Below are 18748 nucleotides of genomic sequence, written 5' to 3'. Positions count from 1 at the left end.
GCGGCCTTCTTTGTTTGTCTTTATTTTTCCTTTTCATTCTTCATCTCTTTCTTTCGTTTTCTCTCTTCTGCCTATTTCTGCTATGCCTTTTGTGTCTTTGTTTATTTCTGTTTCTTTCTCTACAACACTCAGACCTCACTATAACAAAGTCACATCTGCCATGAAAATAACATCGTTATATCCGAAAATTCGTCATAAACGTTCATTTGCAACACTGTATCTATGACAAGACTAGTCTTCATTTACTTCGTTATAACCGATAATTCGTTATACCCGCTGTCGTTATATCGAGGTTTGAGTGTACATAAAATGCTCTGTTGGGCGTGTTGGTTCATTCTGTAATAGATTGAACACAAATGGACGGGACACAAGAAGAGCGCTCGTGTAGTCGTCTTGTCTTCTTGTGAATTCCGTCCATTTGCGCTCATTCTATTACAGTATTGAGTGTATACATGTATTTCTTTCACTTTGTCGCTCTTTTTATTTTCCTTTCTCTCCCTCTCTCTCTCTCTCTCTCTCTCTCTATTTCTCGCTTCCGGTTCCTTTCCCTTTTTGTCTGTGTGTTGCTCTATCTCATTTTTATTCTCTCCTTTTGTATTTATTTCTCTTCCTGTTTTTCTTCCCCTTTCTTTCTCTCCATTCCTTCTTTCTCTTTCACTCTATGCTATGGTTTACTCTCTCCCCTCTTCCCTTCCACCCTCCTCACTCTCGCTTCCCTTTCCCACCCCCTCACTATACTACACTAAACAAGGCTATATCTCATGCTGTGCTAGCGTGCCTGGATAGCCGAGCGGTTACGACGCTCGCCTATCGGATCGTGGGCACGCAGGTTCGAGTCCCGCCTCGTCAATGATTTTTTTTTTGTCAAGAATTTCTCTCTCTTTCTTTCTCTCTCTCTCTCTCTCTGTACTCGTTCTCTTACTCATCAGGGTTATTGCATCCCACCCCGAATAAATCGGCGCATGTGTTGCGGGAACGAAGCAGAAGAGGACGAAGACAGCGCGTGCCGGTTCGTGATGATGATGATAATTACCTGTCGATGCGAAACGGCATAACGAAAAGCTTAATTAGCTCCGCCGTTAAAAGCCAGCTACACAACGACGGGAATATAGGCGAACGCAACAAGCTGACAAAACGTTTTCTTGGGCTAGTTGGTTCATGACTTCTGAAGGAAAAATTGTAGCGCTTCCGTTTAGGGAAAAAAAGAGAAGGCTTTTGTTTTTTTGTTCTTTTGTTTTTTTCTGATTGGTTATGCTCGGAATACTTCGTCTGTGATGTATAATGACGCATCGCTTTTAAGTTTGACGGATTGTTTCCTAGTTTCTGTTCATCCAGAACCGTTGTTATCGCCATGTAAGAACCAATCTTTGAACAATATGCAAGTATTTTTGTATTTTTGTTGCTTATTCTTTGGTCCTTTTTCCTTCCTCTAGCAGTTTCAAAATTGCAATGAATTGAACACGCGTGCAACCGCAAAAGTCATGGAGCATTTTCGTTATGTAATGTTTGCCAGATATGATTTCCTGGTGACAATTTGCTCATAGATATGATTTCCTGCTTTGTTTTCTGCCTGATTATAGCGAATGCCATGCCCTTGCTGCTCTTGTGTTGTGTATATATGTACAGGGTCGACCACATCTAAGCTGAACACCTCATTAGTATTCAAGACCTCGTTGAAGCTGTTGTTTAATACATAATTCGGAAAATCATTACTGTGTTTGTCGACACCATGATTAGACGTTCTATAACGGGCATTGCACCCGTGAAGTATAAGAAATGTTCTAGTTTTACCGGTTTGAATACTAATGAGGTGTTCAGCTTAGATGTGGTCGACCCTGTACGTACGTTTCTTCAATAAACACAGTTGGAACACAGTTAGCGCCTTTCCCGTGCTCTTTTTGTCTGTCCGTGTGTTGCTTTGCGCTACAATTTTTCCTTCAGAACAACAAGCTGTGCTTCTTGTCAGTGTGCTCTTAATTACGAGGTCGATTTATACGACGCATTAGCGCATCTGCTTTCATTTCAGGGGCCGCTTACGGTTCTCCCATGGTACAATACAAAGTGCCCTGAATCGCCTCCAGTGATCCTCTCAACACACCTTCAATGTAGCCGGAGCGTATTTTCAAGGCCAGACGGCGAAACTGTACGAGAGGGACACGTCATCCATCTATACACGACCTCTGCCGAAACAAAAACAAAACGAAGTAGACAAGCGCTTTACAGCGGGCCGCTTGCACCGAAATTCCGTATACATGGGCGTCCGGAAATTTAAGTAACTATGCCACGAGGAAATAAAGAGAAGAATTGACGTAAATTATTGTAAAGTTAAATTACGGGATTTAGGCGAAAAAATATTCAGAGCCTTTCCACTATACTGTGAGGATGGAAGCCAACGAAGCGGTGAAGTCTACTACAGCGAATATTGCTATAGTGTATTTATATATAATCCCTACTGACTATGTTGAGCGAGTAATTAGACACGCGCTCAGAGATCCCGGTGTTTCTCTTGCGCGCGACACGTATTATCTCATGAACGGCGGTCTCAAAATGAAATCTTGTAGCACGGATGAAATCCCGTTGTTTCAAAAACACAAAAATGACACGACGCTATAGTTTGTTACGCAGGCGTGCTCTCGTGCTTGAGACAAAAGTGTCCACGTCATTCCGTCACGTCGGATCACACACCTTCATGTTTTCTTTCACGCCGTGTTAAAAATTTTTTTTTCGCGCGAAAATCCTGTATTAACTCGACTAAATCGGTTAGCGAAAAATTGTTGTTCTGCGTGTCTTTTGTCCACGGACATGACCCGCCAGAAGACGATATGACTATGACTCAAGACGTACTACGGGTTAATTTTGACCACCTGGGGTTCTTGTGTATATAAATATAAGTACAGGGATGTTCTTCCTTGAGCCCCCCTTCCCCTCCCCCGCCTTGTCAAAAGTGTGGCAGCTGTTTTTTTTAATTGATTTATTTATTTAAGAATACCTCGCAGGCACACCGAAGAGGCATATGGTATAATTCAATACATAATATGTTTCGATAGGAATCGAAAGATATTAGTTTGGATGGGAATCGAATCCGCGCCCTCGAGTGTGGGAACGCAACATCTTTGCTGCTATAAGCCACCACAGAGAGTACAGATATAATGATAACTGTGAAATAGGCGTGCGATAAGGACCAGCGCGAGACCTATACAATTCGTCTACTTCAGCTTTTGTGAAACTGTGAAGTACGACAGCCACACTTTTCACTGCAGAATTACTGCTCGGACACCGCATAAACCTCATAAAGGGCGCGCACACGCACGCACACACACACACGCGCAGAGACCACCGCCCCAGCACTTTTAAGCTGAAACGTGCGGCCCGGGTGTTTATCAGTGGGTTAATTAATCCCGACGGTTCACTGAACTCTTTCTCTATTTTTTTTTTTTACGGCTGCACAGAAATCTTGATCGGTGTCTGCCGCCCGTGTGCTCCCTTACTCATTAATAGTGAACGACCAGCGGTGAGTATTTGGGCTGGCCCAATTTCTGCAGCACGTTCGCGCGAAGAGTTTTTTTTTGGCAACCACATAGGACGGACAAATTTTGGTTACAGCTAGCCATATAAAGCTTAGATGTAACAATGCTTACATGCCCCCTACTCGCTCCTTTGAGAAACTCCCCTTTCCCGCTTGAACATTTTCGAAGCAAGTGCCCCAAATCTTGGCTGTTGGTGTCACACAGCAGAGGTTGAAGAAATTAAATTTGCAGTGTTTAACGCTATTCTGACTAGTAAATCGTGAGGGATAATAATAATAATAATAATAATAATAATAATAATAATAATAATAATAATAATAATAATAATAATAATAATAATAATAATATCTGGGGTTTAACGTCCCAACACCACGATATGATTATGAGAGACGCCGTAGTGGAGGGCTCCGGAAATTGAGAATCTAAGTACACATATGCCTCGAACATTTTCGCCTCGATCGAAAATATCGCGAGGGACGCCATATATTCGAGGTGCCTGTGTTAACTTCGACCTGCCGGAGTTACGTGGCCACACAAAGCACGCGTGCGGCCGCCACAGCCGCTGTGCAGGCGCGCGCGGCAGTGTAGGTAGCAGTACTCGATTGATGGCTACGGTGCAGCGAGCAACGTCAGGTGCTCCGTCAACCTAGCTTCCAGCTCACATTGAAAGGCCGGCCGTATATACGTAGCTAAGGTGTTTTGCTATTCCGGAGGAAACAGCGCGAGTTTATTAAGGGACCCCGTAAACCACTCCTAGTTCAATAACGAGAGAGTGGTTTCCTTCTCGCCCCCTTCCTACAGGCGCCGTCTCCTCCTCGCCACTTATTTATTCACAAAACGCGTGCACAATGTCAGAACCAATCGCTGTGCCTATCAGGATTTCGCGCTTTTAGACTACACGTTGTTATCTCCGCTTGGGAAATAATAATAATAATAATAATAATAATAATAATAATAATAATAATAATAATAATAATAATAATAAAATCAAATCAAATGTTTATTTAATGTGCCCAGGAACAACCGTAAGGTTTTTGTACTGGCGCACACAAAAAAAAAACAAAGGAAACATTCATAATAAAATATCAGGGATAAAAAACGTTACAAAATTGCACATATACAACTATGCGCAGGCAGAAAAAAAAATATCAACAGTGTACGAGGCTATGTAAGTACAGTGCAAAGCTCGGAGCAGAACAACGACTGGGAGCTGTGAAAAACATCGAGCTCCAAAAAAGTAAGCATTGTAAAGACGTTGTATCCTGCCAATGGTCGAATGTTCACAGAGGCAGGCGGTTACATGAAAAGGTCTATTCTCTCTGGTCAGCTTACGTGGAATTCGGAAATTAAGACAGTTGAGCAGTACAGGGCAGGATATGATACCATGCACAAGCTTGTAAAGAAATAACAGATCAGCGCGATTTCGTCGGCAGCAAAGTGATGGCAATGATAATAATCCAGCAGCGTTAGAACGAGATCCAGAGTCATTTCTAGCGAAACGATGGTTGTAAATGCTTAGGAATTTTTTCTGGACTCGCTCAATGGCGTTGCTGCTGGAATTAGGAATGCCATTCCAGATCACAGATGCATACTCTAGTTGAGGAAGACATAGCGCGGTGTACAATTTTCGGAAGGGCACAGGAGAACGGAATTCTCTAGACATTCTGCAAACACAGCCTAGGGTGCGAAGACCCCGCAAAGCAACACGCTTAGCGTGAGCAGAAAAGTGTAAGGGGCTATCAAAAAGAACACCTAGATCATTGATCTCACATACCTTACACAACGACACAGAATTGACAGAATATAAAAATGGCACACTAGATGTTTTTCGAGTGAAACTCATTACCTTGGTTTTTGAAATATTTAGGGAGAGGTTATTGCTCCTGCACCATTCAGAAAAAGAACACAAATCAGATTGCAGCAAGCGACAATCGATAACTGAATGAATTTCCTTAAATATCTTTATGTCATCGGCATACAAAAGGAAAGAAGAATTCCGAATGACAGAAGAAACATCATTAACATAAATTAAAAAGAGGAGTGGGCCCAGTACCGACCCTTGAGGAACCCCACTAGTAGCTTTATACAAAGAGGACGTTTGGCCATTAACGGCAACGTAACATAATCTATCAAGAAGATAGCTATGGAGGAGATTCACAATTGAAGAATCAACATCAAAGTGTGCAAGTTTATCCACAAGCAGCGAATGGCTGACAACATCAAAAGCTTTGCTAAGGTCACAGTAAATAGCGTCAACCAGTCCTCTCTGCGAAATAGGCGTGGATAATAATAATAATAATAATAATAATAATAATAATAATAATAATAATAATAATAATAATAATAATAATAATAATAATAATAATAATAATAATAATAATAATAATAATAATAATAATAATAATAATAATAGGGCTTTTACGTCCCAAACTCACGACATCAATGTGAGGGACGCCGCAGTGGAGGCCTCCGGAAATTTTGACCACCACCAGTTGACAAGGCAACTGAAGGTCTGCTCACGCATGCATGTCAGAAAGGGAGCCTTGCCAGAAAAGGAGGTTGTTTTTCTATCAGAATGACTGCACACGCAATGAGCATGCTTTTCGGTGATGATTCTGATATAGCTTATTTATGTTCGACTTGTCATGTTTTGTTTCTTCTTTTCGTTTTCAACTGCGCAGGTATATAATGCGTGCTTTCACGAAAAAAAAAAAAAAAAAAACTTTTGTTGTAAATCAGCGCTGTTGTATGTGTCCTTCTCTGCCCGGTCTTTCGTCTTTCGCGCTGGTTCCCTCCAAAATGTCGTACCAACACGCCCAAGCAACCACTTCACGACCGATATGCCTCGTATATGGACCTATCGAGAGCTTATCTGCTCGTGACGTCGCGTGAACAGAGACTGCTGGCGTCACGAATTGCGCCGAAAGGACGGGAAACGCCAGGAGAGAATAACCCGCTCGCTCTTTGCATTTTGCGGAGGTTGTTTAGGGGTCCTTTGGCCGCGTACGTGCCCACAGCAGAGCCTGCGGACCCTTTCGAAACCGCAAAACGAAAGGTATGCGCAGAGGACGCCAACATCACACGGAACACAAATATCGAACGGTACAGTATGTCACCTGGATTCGTTATTGATTTGGTGTACCTCTACACAACGACCGTGAGTCAAGATGAATCATCGCGTGCGCGGCAAATCCCTTACGAATAAAAAGAGCACTTTTTATTTTATTTTGTATTTTACCACGAGTGAGAGGCAGTTAGGTAACGTTTCGACCGTGGAGTTTCCCACGAAAGTCGCCAGGGCCAGCTGTGGCGCCATTGTCTGTACGGGTGCTACAGGTACGGCGGTTTAGCCAGCGTAGGAATAAATTAACAAATAAATAAATATCGACAACTCAATCATCGGAGAGAGACTGATAAAGACGGTATGTCAAATCAGCAGATAGCCAACAACAGCACTCTTAGAACAGGGGTCTCAAACTCGCCTCATCTACTGGTTTTCCCGCTCAATTTAATCCAAGCGCCAGCCAATTTGGCTAGCACCTGTATTAAATTGACTGGCGCTTGGATTAAATTGCGCAAGAAAACCTGTAGTTGGCCATCAAAATGTCAGCTACTGTATTTACCACCGTCCTTCTGTATTTCCTGCATTGTGTTAATGTACTTTGCCACGTTGTCCCGAACAATGGTTTTACGCTTCCTTCTTGTTTTGTTCGTATTTTCTCCTGTAACCGTCTTCATTTTATTCCACTCCACCACTTGTTCTTACGCTTCAACGTCGCGTCTGCAACGCGGTATATTTTGTTCGAAAGTTACCAAACCTTTTCTGTACAAACTCTCACGCCTTGTTCTAAACACACCGTCACTGCAGCCGAAACTTATTTTCAAGGTCAGACGGCGAAATTGTACGAGAGGCTTACGCCATCTATCTACACAACCTTTGACGAAACGAAATGAAAACGAAGTGGACATGTTATTGCCAACGTAAATTAGTTTTTGCGTACGCCAGCGCCGGACCTTACGTTTGTTCCTGGACATGTAAAATAAATAAATAATTAATTAATTGATTGATTGATCGATTGATTGATTGATTGATTGATTGATTGATTGATTGATTGATTGATTGATTGATTGATTGATTGATTGATTGATTGATTGATTGATGTTTGTAAGGAATCCGCCTTCGGCAGACTGACAAAGCAATGACGTTCAAGTCTAGGAAATCGCTCGACGCTACCCTACACACCCTTTCATTGGGTCTCGGAAAAGAAAAAGTTGCCGACCGTTTTCGCCGAGCGTTTGACGCGTCTGAGCAGCTATCAAGAGTGTTTTTCCGGAATCAAGCAGGCCTCGGAAAGTCTCAAGTTCCAGCCATCGCCGAAGGGGGGCGAAAAAATCGACCCCGTCGCAGCTAACAAACAAACCATAGTGGCTCCGTTCAAATCTGCCCTCGGCAACGCCAAAAAATCCGCCAGAGGTGCCGTAATAAAAGCAATATTTAAGAGAAATACAGCTATCATTGCCGCATAAAAGTGTTTTTTCTTGTGTAACTGAAAGTAATGTTTGAATGATGAGTCAATTTGTTGTTTAGTGATTGAAAACATCTCTGCCTTGTCGCTCACCGCTGACGGCCAGCGCGCGGTAGCGAGCAAGCGAACCGTCGCTGTGACCAGTGACGAAGCGCAAAAAGTGCGCCGCTGCGTCTCGGGTGCCGCAGATAACGCGCAGAATATGCGCAGTTATCGTCCGATGGTTGGCAGCTGGTTTGTTGCTGCCCGTTTTCTTGCGAATTCTATCGTTATTGTTGTCTAAAATACGCATGAAAGTTTTTTAATTCACCGATGTAATCATATTGCAATTATGGTGGGCAGTCGGTGTGCTACTGTATGTTGCCGCAGGAGCTGCGATACCAGCGAAGGCGTCAGTTTCCACAGGTTCCTCGACGATGGCAGGTACACGTACTTTCAAGCTCAGCGTTTTTCTTTCTGCTTTGTGACCTCGTTAGCATATCACACTTCACTGTTCTCGCTTTTGAGTTGTATGCTAACACGTGTGGACAAAGCTGCTATTTCACTTGTACTTGCAAGGTCTGGTGGGCTCAAATGAACGAGTGAATTATGCGATGGAATGAGCACGACTTGGCCAGACTGTTGATGAAGCCTACTTTTCAGCGGCGATGTCACAATAAGAGAATGACCGGTATAGAAAATCGTTTCTCCCTTCTCTGTATTTCTGCACCTCTTTGAGGCCTTGCATATATCCCATTTATGCGTTGTTTCATCGGTATCACGTGTTAAAATGCTCATGTTTTCTGCCATTCTGTAGGCATCCACTATAATGTGATTTCTTTGCGTGAACCTGCTTGGTATTCTCAGCCTGACCGCAATACGTTGTAATAACAACAAACCCGGGGGTCTTCAGGCGTACTCGTTGAAAGCAAGTACTAAAAACTGTAGCAAAAAATGCTGATGCTTTACGCCTGTCCTACAATACAAGTTGGTTATTGTGAGCGCTAGCTGACGGTGGAAACGGGCAACAAACGTCATCTAATTTGTTTTGTCTCTTTGAAGTACCGCGAAGGCTAGTCGTTTACGAGCTCACGATGTCTGAACAAGGGCCTTTTACCGCTTGCTCAGTGTCAATAAAGATTATCGTTTCTTCTACTCACTCGTGAATTGTTCTTACTGGTGTCAGTTGCCAATGTATGCCTTTCGGTTCCATGTAACCTTCGTACGCACAGGTACTGCGTTCCGAAGGGCGCTTTGGCATGCTGCTCGGCGCATCGACGCGCTCAAAACAAGCGGGCGAAAGATAACGAGACCTCCGTAGCCTTACACGAGTCCCGGCCTCTTTCGTCCACTTCTGTTTAAAAAGAATAGAATAAAAAACCAGCCGAGGCACCCGCGTATGCGCATACGCACCAGGTACGGAATAAAAAAGGGCAGCCATTTGCTTTTTTCTACCTAAATAAACAATAAATTTTGTTTTTGCCGCTTCCTGTTTACGCAGCGCCATCTCTTGGGTGCCTTCGGTAGTTCCATGCGCTACCGCTGCTTATCTTTCGTACCGTTGTCAAGGCTACAGTTTCCCTTCTCTAAACTGGTTCTTTATTCTATGAATCAAGGGCAGGATGTGTCGACGGCGCGTCGGCGTCTTCCTATCGGAACTTGTTCGCACTGTACTGTGATATCACTCAGCAGAAGTGCCGACGGCATTGGACCGACAGAACAAGGCCTCTGTCGAAGGTGTGGGCTATAAACAGGCATACGAACGCGTTGCCGTCGGGGTTAATGCCCAACAAAACGCAAGGCCTTCTGTAGACTCGTGTATCTGGCAACTCGATTATTTTCGGCGATATTACACGCACTAGATCTGTGAAGGTGGACGCGATGCTGTTTAGCACACAGATTTATTTATTCAATTTATTTATACACTTAAATATTTCTTTTTTAAATTTAGCGTATGCTCATTTTTCCGCCTCGATGTGCGTGCGCCAGAATTGCAGCGCGCAGGTTATTTCTTAATTAACTAACTAATTAACTTATTCATTCGTTAATTTTTCCCGTGGACAACTACTTCATTTTTATTGGTTCCATGGTGGGTTCACCAATTTCGCCGGCACAAACCTGCTAGGGGTTTTCTGTCAAGTATAGGTAACTGTCGACTAGCTATAACTGTTCGCGGAGTTACGGTGTGTTCAATTTCTTGTTGCTCTCATGGTCACAGCGTTTGAGCTAAGTCTAGGTGGCCGCGGTCGCCTTTTTTTTTCTAATTTGAATGCAAAGGCTATCTATGATGATTATGATAATGTTTTGTTGAATGGGTAACCGTTCGTTGAGTAGCGAATGGCATAGTTACATAGAAGGCATTGCCGTAAATAACTAAACGCTAAATTTTATTCCGGCTATCGTCGTCATGTTGCCCTGTGGTTCGCGCTGTTTCTCGTCTTGAATGTACAGAGTCTTCCACATTTAAGCTGAACACCTCATTAGTATTCAAGACCTCATTGAAGCTGTTGTTTAATACATAATTCGGAAAATCATTACTGTGTTTGTCAACACCATAATTAGACGTTCTATAACGGGAATTGCACTCGTGAAGTGTAAGAAACGTTCTAGTTTTACCGGTTTGAATACTAATGAGGTGTTCAGCTTAGATGTGGTCGACCCTGTACATGTACTATCGTGAGCAATATGAGCTCGAACACGCGAGAGTGTGGCGAATAGCCTCAAAACCGAGATAACGTGATACGTGCATGGCGCTGCCGAAACAACAGGGGAAAGGAGGGGTGCTCTCCCTCCGACTGCTGGCACACCCGCTTCGCTAGCGTTGCTGCGAAACTGCAGCTGACTGCGTGTCATCGGTCGCTAGCAATGAAAACGCAAAACAGGGATTGCACGAATAATAATAATAAATAAAAGAGGCGTAGCGAAGCGCTCAGCCAACACCACCTAGATATAATACAAGCATGGCCTGTGCATCACGGCAGGCAACATCACAGCCGATATCTCTGCAGCTACGTAGTTTGATGGGTCATTGGATGTGGCTGTGCGCGTTGATGTGAATTCATATCACCGCTAGCGGTCACTGACACGCTAAAAGCTACAGTTTTTGCAGCAACGATATTAAGGCGGGAGTGTCAACAGCTAGCGGAAGCGCGGCACCCTTTCCACTTTGTTTCCGACAGTGGCCGCTGCGTGTAGGGTTCGAGGCTATTCGCCACGCGCTCGCGCGTTCGAGCTCATATTGCTCACGATAGTACCAACCGGACCAAATAAGCACTATAGTGCTATATATAAGCCATCCACCTGCAAAGTGCGAGGGCGCGGGTTCGGTTCCCGGCCACGGTGGCCGCGTTTTGATAGAACACCCGTGTGCTTAGATTTAGGTGCACGTTAAGGAATCCCAGGTGGCCAAAATTAACCCAGACGGCGTGCCTCATAATCATATCGCAGTTTTGGCACGTTACACCACACAAATTATTAAAAAACCTACACCTCTGCGCAAGCAACACGTTAACATTAATTTGATTTTTAAAGGGGCGTGTCGTCATGCAAATGGAGAAGTCTCATTGGTTCGTTTCTGTGGTAAAGTTACGCGCGCAATAGGTTTGCTCACTGCATGACGTGCCTTGAAAGAGAGAATGAAGTCGATAGTATAAAGAGCTCCTTGGCGGCAGACATGATAATCTTACCTTTACCCGCTGGTACTATCCTGGTTCCGGGTTCGATTGCAGGCCGATAGGCGGTAAACTTCCGTTAGCGACAATACACTACCAACTCGTATACATTAACACATTTGCACGTAAAGAAATTCAGCCAAGCGGAGCCAAATTGACTGTAGCTCCAATTCAACAACATCGGCGCACATGTACAAATGCCTAATACTACTTTTCGCTAACTGCAGGCACGTAGCCAGGATCTTTTTTTCGGGGGGGGGGGGGGAGGGGGTCCCAAGGCCTAATTGTTCGAAAGTCTTTCCATGGCAAAAAGAAAAAAAGTTGCCCGGGAATATAGAAGGCTAGACGAATTTCGGAGGGGGGGGGGGGGGGGCTCCCCCCCCCTTTGCCTACGTGCCTGGCTAACTGAATTTAACCACTCTTTGGCGCATGATGTGTTCCATTCATAAGAATGACTTGTGTTCATTGAAACACTTTGCAGCATGAATAAGTCTTGAACAAAGTACATTTAGTAACTAAATCGTAAAAAGTGAAGGATAGGCATCAGCTATATGCAGGCTTAGTTGCGAATGAGGATTAGATTTACCCGTCTAGCGTTAAAAGAGTAAATAAATAGCAAACATCGCCGTTATCTCTGGGACCAGGCTTTCCCGTTTCCACAATTCACCCATTTTTAGTCTCGCCACAGTTTTATCTATATGGATACGTTGCGGGGCAATAATTATCGCTTTGATGCTAGATACCGAGCGCAGGGATAGGAATTTAAAAAGTTACAGATATGTCACAAATAAAAAAAAATATTATATCCCCCCCCCCCCCCCCCCATGAGCTCGATGTGAAAAAACGAAACCCTTTTCTGGGCAAAACAAAGTGACAATATAGTGACCCCGACGCTGTGACCGAAACTTGTGGTCTCGCTACAACAATTATGATTGACACAAAAATAATAATAATTGTTAATAACTGATGGGGTTTAGCGTCCCAAAACCACGATATGATTATGAGGGACGCCGTATTGGAGGACTCCAGAAGTTTCGACCACCTGGGGTTCTTTAACGTGCACCTAAATATACATAAGTACAGCTATAGAGGCCTCGAGCATTTTCGCCGCCATCGAAAAATGCGGCCGCCGCGGCCGGGATTCGATTTTTTTTTTTAATTCATTGAATGGTCTTGCATTGTAAAGGAGTGACGGACCAGACGCAGCGGAAACCAATCCTATTTGAAATGTCGACATCTTAATTGGCGGCTGTAGTTTAACGAGCCCTGCACCTAATCCAAACATGCGTGACGTATTTTGAAGAAATGTTGGTGCTCGTTATAAACGGCTTTAGGTTCGCTCAACTCATTCTTGACAAAGTGCGAATACGTCATTACAATTTCACGTAACTGCCGCGATTCAAGATCGGCACTTCCGGCGTGAAAGTGATCCATCAGCATGACTGTACCGCGGCCTCAGATTCCACCCCGTAATCAGTCTTAAAACCAACAAAACTCAGTTTGTGACAACAACCTGCATGGTGAACCAGTAATCTTACCCTCCCACTGGTGCCGGACCGCAAGTTCCGATTCCGGGATAATTCGACAAGTGCAATCGACACTACCGGACGTTCTTTCGATGGGTTCGTTTCTTCTGTTAGACACAACCGAATGAGTTAACAGATAATTAGGCCAAGGAAAGCACAGGAGATATTGTCTTATACCTGTAGTGTAGTAATGACGTAAATTGAAATTAATTAAAGTGGATGAAAAATCACCCTTTCCGGCGGTGGGAGCCGAACCAACAACCTTTGAATTACGCGTCCGATGATCTACCAATTGAGCTACGGCGGAAGGCGCATACCCGTCCACTTCGTCGGGTATTTATATGCGCATTTAATCCCTGGGAGTGTTGGCCAGCGCTACTTGTAGCCAAGGCGGCGAGTGTGGAACACTCTTCTTGCAGAGGGCTGGTTTGGGTGGTTATTCACCTTCGATCAAGTACCAACTGCCGTCATGCTTCGTACCGGGAGCAGACGAAGCCACAAACGAGCGCAAGAAAAAAATAATAATAATAAACAGGCACCTGGTTACAAGCGGTAAGTTTCAAATCTCGCTTTCTTCGACGCGTAGTCAAGTCATCAAATGAATACGACTCAACCAGCTGTGTACTTGAAAACTAATGTGTCGCGTCGCTTGATTTGCAAAGATGCGGAGCAGAAACAATACCCTGACAAAGGTGTCATTTTTATCAAACCTCAACTCAACTTACCAGAGTGTTATAATGTATACTGCGAAAGAGTAATTGAATTCAATGGCACAAAAAAATGTGGAATATTTTTACTCTTCCAGGTTAAGACCGCGCATAATTTTAATTTTTAAGCAATGTAACAAATACTGGTTCTTGAGAACCAGCATTTCTAACTTACTTGCACTGGTTAATTAAGTGTACTTCAAAGAAGCCTAGCCCCGGGCCCCAGTCAGTAGTAATAACTATTGGACAAACTTTATGCAACTCAATTAAAAGCTCATAAAGACCCTTCTTGTTACAAATCTTAACATGTACTAGAACACCGTGCTGTTAAACTGAGTGTTTTACATTTAACGCTGGACCGAAAACTAGCCTTCTCTGGCTATCAGGACAGGTATATACATATACATGTATATATACGATTATGAAGAGAAAAAAACTTTCATTCATCACCATTATCTCGGATGACGGGAGGGGGGGGGTGGAGGGGGTGGAATAACTACCTAAAAAGAACTGACACAGAAACAGAACCCTCGCACCGTTGAGTCCCATTCCTGTGTATTTTGTGCCTTTGACAAAGATAGGTCGACTGATCGAAACGTCGGCCAGCATATCTGAAGTACCTATTCCCGTTCATAGAACCTAGACAGCACATTCTGTTTTACCTGGTTATTCACCTTCAATCATGCACCAACTACTCCAGTCTTCGAAAATTGCTACACACAAACAAAAAGGCAACAAAAAAGAAACAGACGCACCCTAAAAGAAATAATAGATCGCACGCCGCCACGGCCTAGCTTTGGTAAAAGCCGGTCACATCAAAGTTTCAACTACCCGAAACTAGAGCAGCCGACGATGGCAGCACCCTCTATGTGATGGGTTGGCCTTCTCAGTAACGGTCGTTACCTGCGAATGAATCGGGAGCGGCGCACGTAATAGCTTACTTGGCTTTATGACAGCGAGAGCCCGATGAGGATCCAAGGCAGGCGAATGCGAGGGGTTTGTGCGAAGCAGGCAGAGTGTAGCTACTGTTTTTTTTTTTTTTAATCTACGTGACGTAGTAACATCCTTCCGTTCCCATGTGTCGGATTGAAGAATGACCTTTTCCAGCGACACGCGCGAAGAGTCAACATCACGCGCGCGCGCTCGCACATTTACTGCGATGCGCGTGACACACGTGACTACAAAAACACGCACATGTAAGATGTGTCGCAATGAGGGTGCGCGAATACACACACGGAACTCTTGTAGCTGCACGTCGCCGCAACCGTTCCCACTATTTCGCAGTCCGCGTTGCACCCTCAGTCACACGAAGTGTGAAACCACTAATTCATGGCCACAATGGCTTTCTTTTTACACCGGAACCTGCGGATATTGCGTCACTAAGCTGAACACGCAGTGTGAGCGTGAGATGTCATTACACCCTGGAAAAAAAACGCGCATAATTTGCACCCCGCCAATGACGAACAGTGTACAGGCGTGAAATTGATTACACTATTGTGATCGCCTACCTCTGGGCCGCTGCTCTGGGATCTCGTGTGAGATGCGAATCGGCACTGAAGAAAATGACGTTTTAGAAGCGTCCTTCCTTTCTTTGTTTTGTTTTCACGTAGTTCTCATGCTGTGTTTCGCGTGGGTGATTTTACGGGGGAATGCCTCCCGTGCGCCGTCGAGGGGTCGTTCACAGCACAGACAGTTCGTCTCTGAGAACAAAAACTCGACGCTAAAAAGAGCCTGTGACGACAGGAAGCTAATCACGGATCAATGATCGGCAGCCGGCGAAAAAGAAAGATAGCCAAAAGTAAATTGACAAACTCTTAAAGCCCCGACTTCCTTTCCCAGAGCCAGTAGACGGCTCAAAAAGGACAGAAAGAAATGGCAAGCATTAAACAAAAAGTGCTGCCAGGTCCTAATGGTACTCATCCAAGCGTCGCGCCTCAGTACCTAGTACGTGGGGTCGACGGCAAAGAAAAAAAAAGCAAAAAGGCGACCGACCTCTTCCTAGCAGACACCCCCCCCCCCCCCAAACGATGTGCCGACATGCTCGTTTCCTGGGGAATCGCCCCCTCGCTAAAGCAAGTGCCAGCACGTTGGCAACTTCGCCGCTCAAACCCCACAGCTGCATTATGTCTCCGAGCCGATCGCCTCGGCGACTGGTTTCAATTTCCTCGACAGCCAAGGGAAACCCCTCCACGAAGGAACTCGCCAACACACCCGTACGCGAGCACTACTACTAAAACGGGCCAACGCGTTTTCAGAGCTGCCTGGCCTTTGCAAAGTCGACTCGTTAAGAGACCTTCCGCGGTAAGCTCACGGAAACACCGAAATGCAGGGTTTTACGACACGAACAGGGTTCCGAAACGACTGAAGACCCGGGGCTGAGGCGTCGTGAGGTCATCAAACCATGCGTCAAGTCGCCCGCGACGTCTCTCGTCACTTCGGGAGACACGACTGCCTCCTTTGAAGGGCGTGGACGTTCGCTTACGTAACGGCTAATTTTTCCTCGTCTCTTAACTACTTCTACTAAACGCACTGATAGGTCTCCGGTGTTCGGGGAGGACCAAGGTTAGGCTTAAATATAAATATACCCCCGCACAAAACCGCGAGCACACGATAGCTCAAGGGGGGGCCCTCCAAACACACAGGCGCCTGCGAACGAGCGCATCCCACACAGTGATCCGATCCGCAGTTTTTTGAAAGGTGCCCTTTCGAAGCACGCTTTTGAGGTGTTCCTGGCATCCAAGCAAGGTGCGTTGGGAATCCGAAAGGGTGACTTACCTGGCGGTGTCCATCGCCGAAGGTATTCCGATCGAGAGGCAAACACGAGATTGAAAAAGTACTGCACGCGAAATCGTGTAAACACCTGACGCCCGAGCAGCAACTTTGTGCCCCACACGATGTTGTGAGGCCGTCAGATTGGCCCGACAGATGGCAGTAGGTGTCGCGGTCGCTGCGTGAATTTTTTCAGTTTCGGTTTCGACGCAGATATGTATGACTAGAACATGGCGGTAGTGACGTATTTTTATTGTTACAGTAGAAATACTGAGCACAGCCAGTGATATTCGCAGCTGTTACTCGTAAATGTTTGAGCGAAAAACTTATTCATGTAAAGAATTTGTCAAAGTTCTCTTAGAGTTTGAAAGCATTACAAGGGCGATAAATATGTTACAACGTGACCGACAGTTTTCTCCGACAGAAAGAGCCGTCATCTTCGCGGCTTAAAAGCATGGCCTTCAACATAAAAAAAATATATCAGTAATCATTTTTTTATGAACAGCAAAAACGTTGATCTCAGAGGCCATTGTTCTGTTCGATTCATGTGCGAAAACTGGAGCAAGAAACACACGTCATTGCAGGAGACATTTTTTTCTGTGCCCATATTAATATTTTGTTACTTTTTTTTTTGCCCGAAGGGCACTGGTAAAGGTGGTGTCTCTAGTTCTTCAATCATGCCAGTTGCGAAAATAAACCGAAAACAAAACATCCCCGTGGCTGATTGATTCTGCGAGGCCATGCATAACTCTACGCATAGAGTTAATATACTGACTCAGAGTCAGTATATTAACTCTATGACTCTACCAAAAAAAGAGGGCGGGGGGGGGGGGGGCGTGCAAATTGTCGCGCCATCTAAGAGCAGCGACAACAAACCACCGCATGCCACTGGCGTCGGCGAGTTGCGCTTGGTTTATTTTATGGTCAAAGGATGACGCAACAATCAGCAGCTCCACGATTTTGGCGTCCGAGTTTTGATACATGGGGCTTCGCAACTCGTATGACTGAAGAACTCTCAAAGCTTCACGTCGATGCCGTAGATTCGACTACCACTTTCGTTTCCGTCGCATGCAGCTAGCAGAACAATGGCCTCAATATCTGCGTAACGTTCAGTGCATAAAGTTTCATACAGTATGAAACTATGGTTCAGTGCACGCCATAGAGTTTATGGCCACCATAGAGTTTCTTACAATAATAATATTGTATGAAACTCTATGGTGCACGCAAACTATACACTATAGTACTACAGTGTACTAGAATAGAACACTGTACTAGTACGCCTCTCAGAGTCGGAGGTTATCAAGATGCTTGCGGTGACGTATTTTGTCGTCTGCAATCACTTTTGAAGTCTAGGGTGCAATCGTGCAACGATGCCTTTTCCGATTCCAATGCTTTTCATGCATTTCGTGCTTGTCCAGTAGGGCCCATGAAACACAAAAATTCTATAAAACGTCTTTAACCCTTTGAGGGTCGAATTTTTTTGCGAAATCCAGTCCAAAAATGTGTAATTTTTTTATTGCTGAAATAAATTCTTCAGACGATTCTATTTAAGAAAAAAAATTGTCTAAAATCTTTTTTCGTGACCGTGAAGTGACAAGAAAATCATTTTTGTTGTTACATACACACGTAGTAAAATCAAGCAAAATCCTAAAAAAAAGGCTTAACAGTTTTAATAAATAAAAATTATGCATTGTATTAAACATAGCTCACAGACATACAAAAATAAGCGCACCAGAGTATTTTTCCGGTTAAAAATGTTCGTGCTCTAACACTAAAAACTTTTCAGCGTGTGACAGTCTTTCAAGCATGGCTCGCCGCGCACGCTTTTCAGATGTCGCTGATCGTCATCGGAATCTGAACTCGTCAGAAAATCCTCGTCTGACAAACTGAAATCCAATGAATCAGATTCTGATTCGGCACTTGGGGAATAGTCCGCATCGTAAGAATCGATGCTCGACTCACCGGCAGCAGAGCAACCGGCGCGCGCTTCCATAGCGTAAGCGAACTGCGTCAATGAGCACAGCACAGAAAACTCTATGGCTG

General features: G+C 44.5%; 1 protein-coding gene across 1 annotated transcript in view; it reads right to left on the bottom strand.

Moving 5' to 3' along the window:
- LOC119403408 (F-actin-monooxygenase MICAL3-like) overlaps positions 1-16853 on the bottom strand; it is a 152537-nt gene extending 135684 nt beyond the window's left edge. Inside the window, 1 exon segment of the mRNA XM_049418315.1 lies at positions 16712-16853. The gene's annotated coding sequence lies outside the window, so the exon portion shown is untranslated.
- Between the last annotated feature and the right edge of the window lie 1895 nt (positions 16854-18748).

Source organism: Rhipicephalus sanguineus, chromosome 8 (genome assembly GCF_013339695.2).
Source record: "Rhipicephalus sanguineus isolate Rsan-2018 chromosome 8, BIME_Rsan_1.4, whole genome shotgun sequence".
Classification (NCBI taxonomy): Eukaryota; Metazoa; Arthropoda; class Arachnida; order Ixodida; family Ixodidae; genus Rhipicephalus; species Rhipicephalus sanguineus.
Note: the sequence above shows the minus strand (reverse complement) of the source record. Positions and strands in the feature narration are given on the sequence as shown.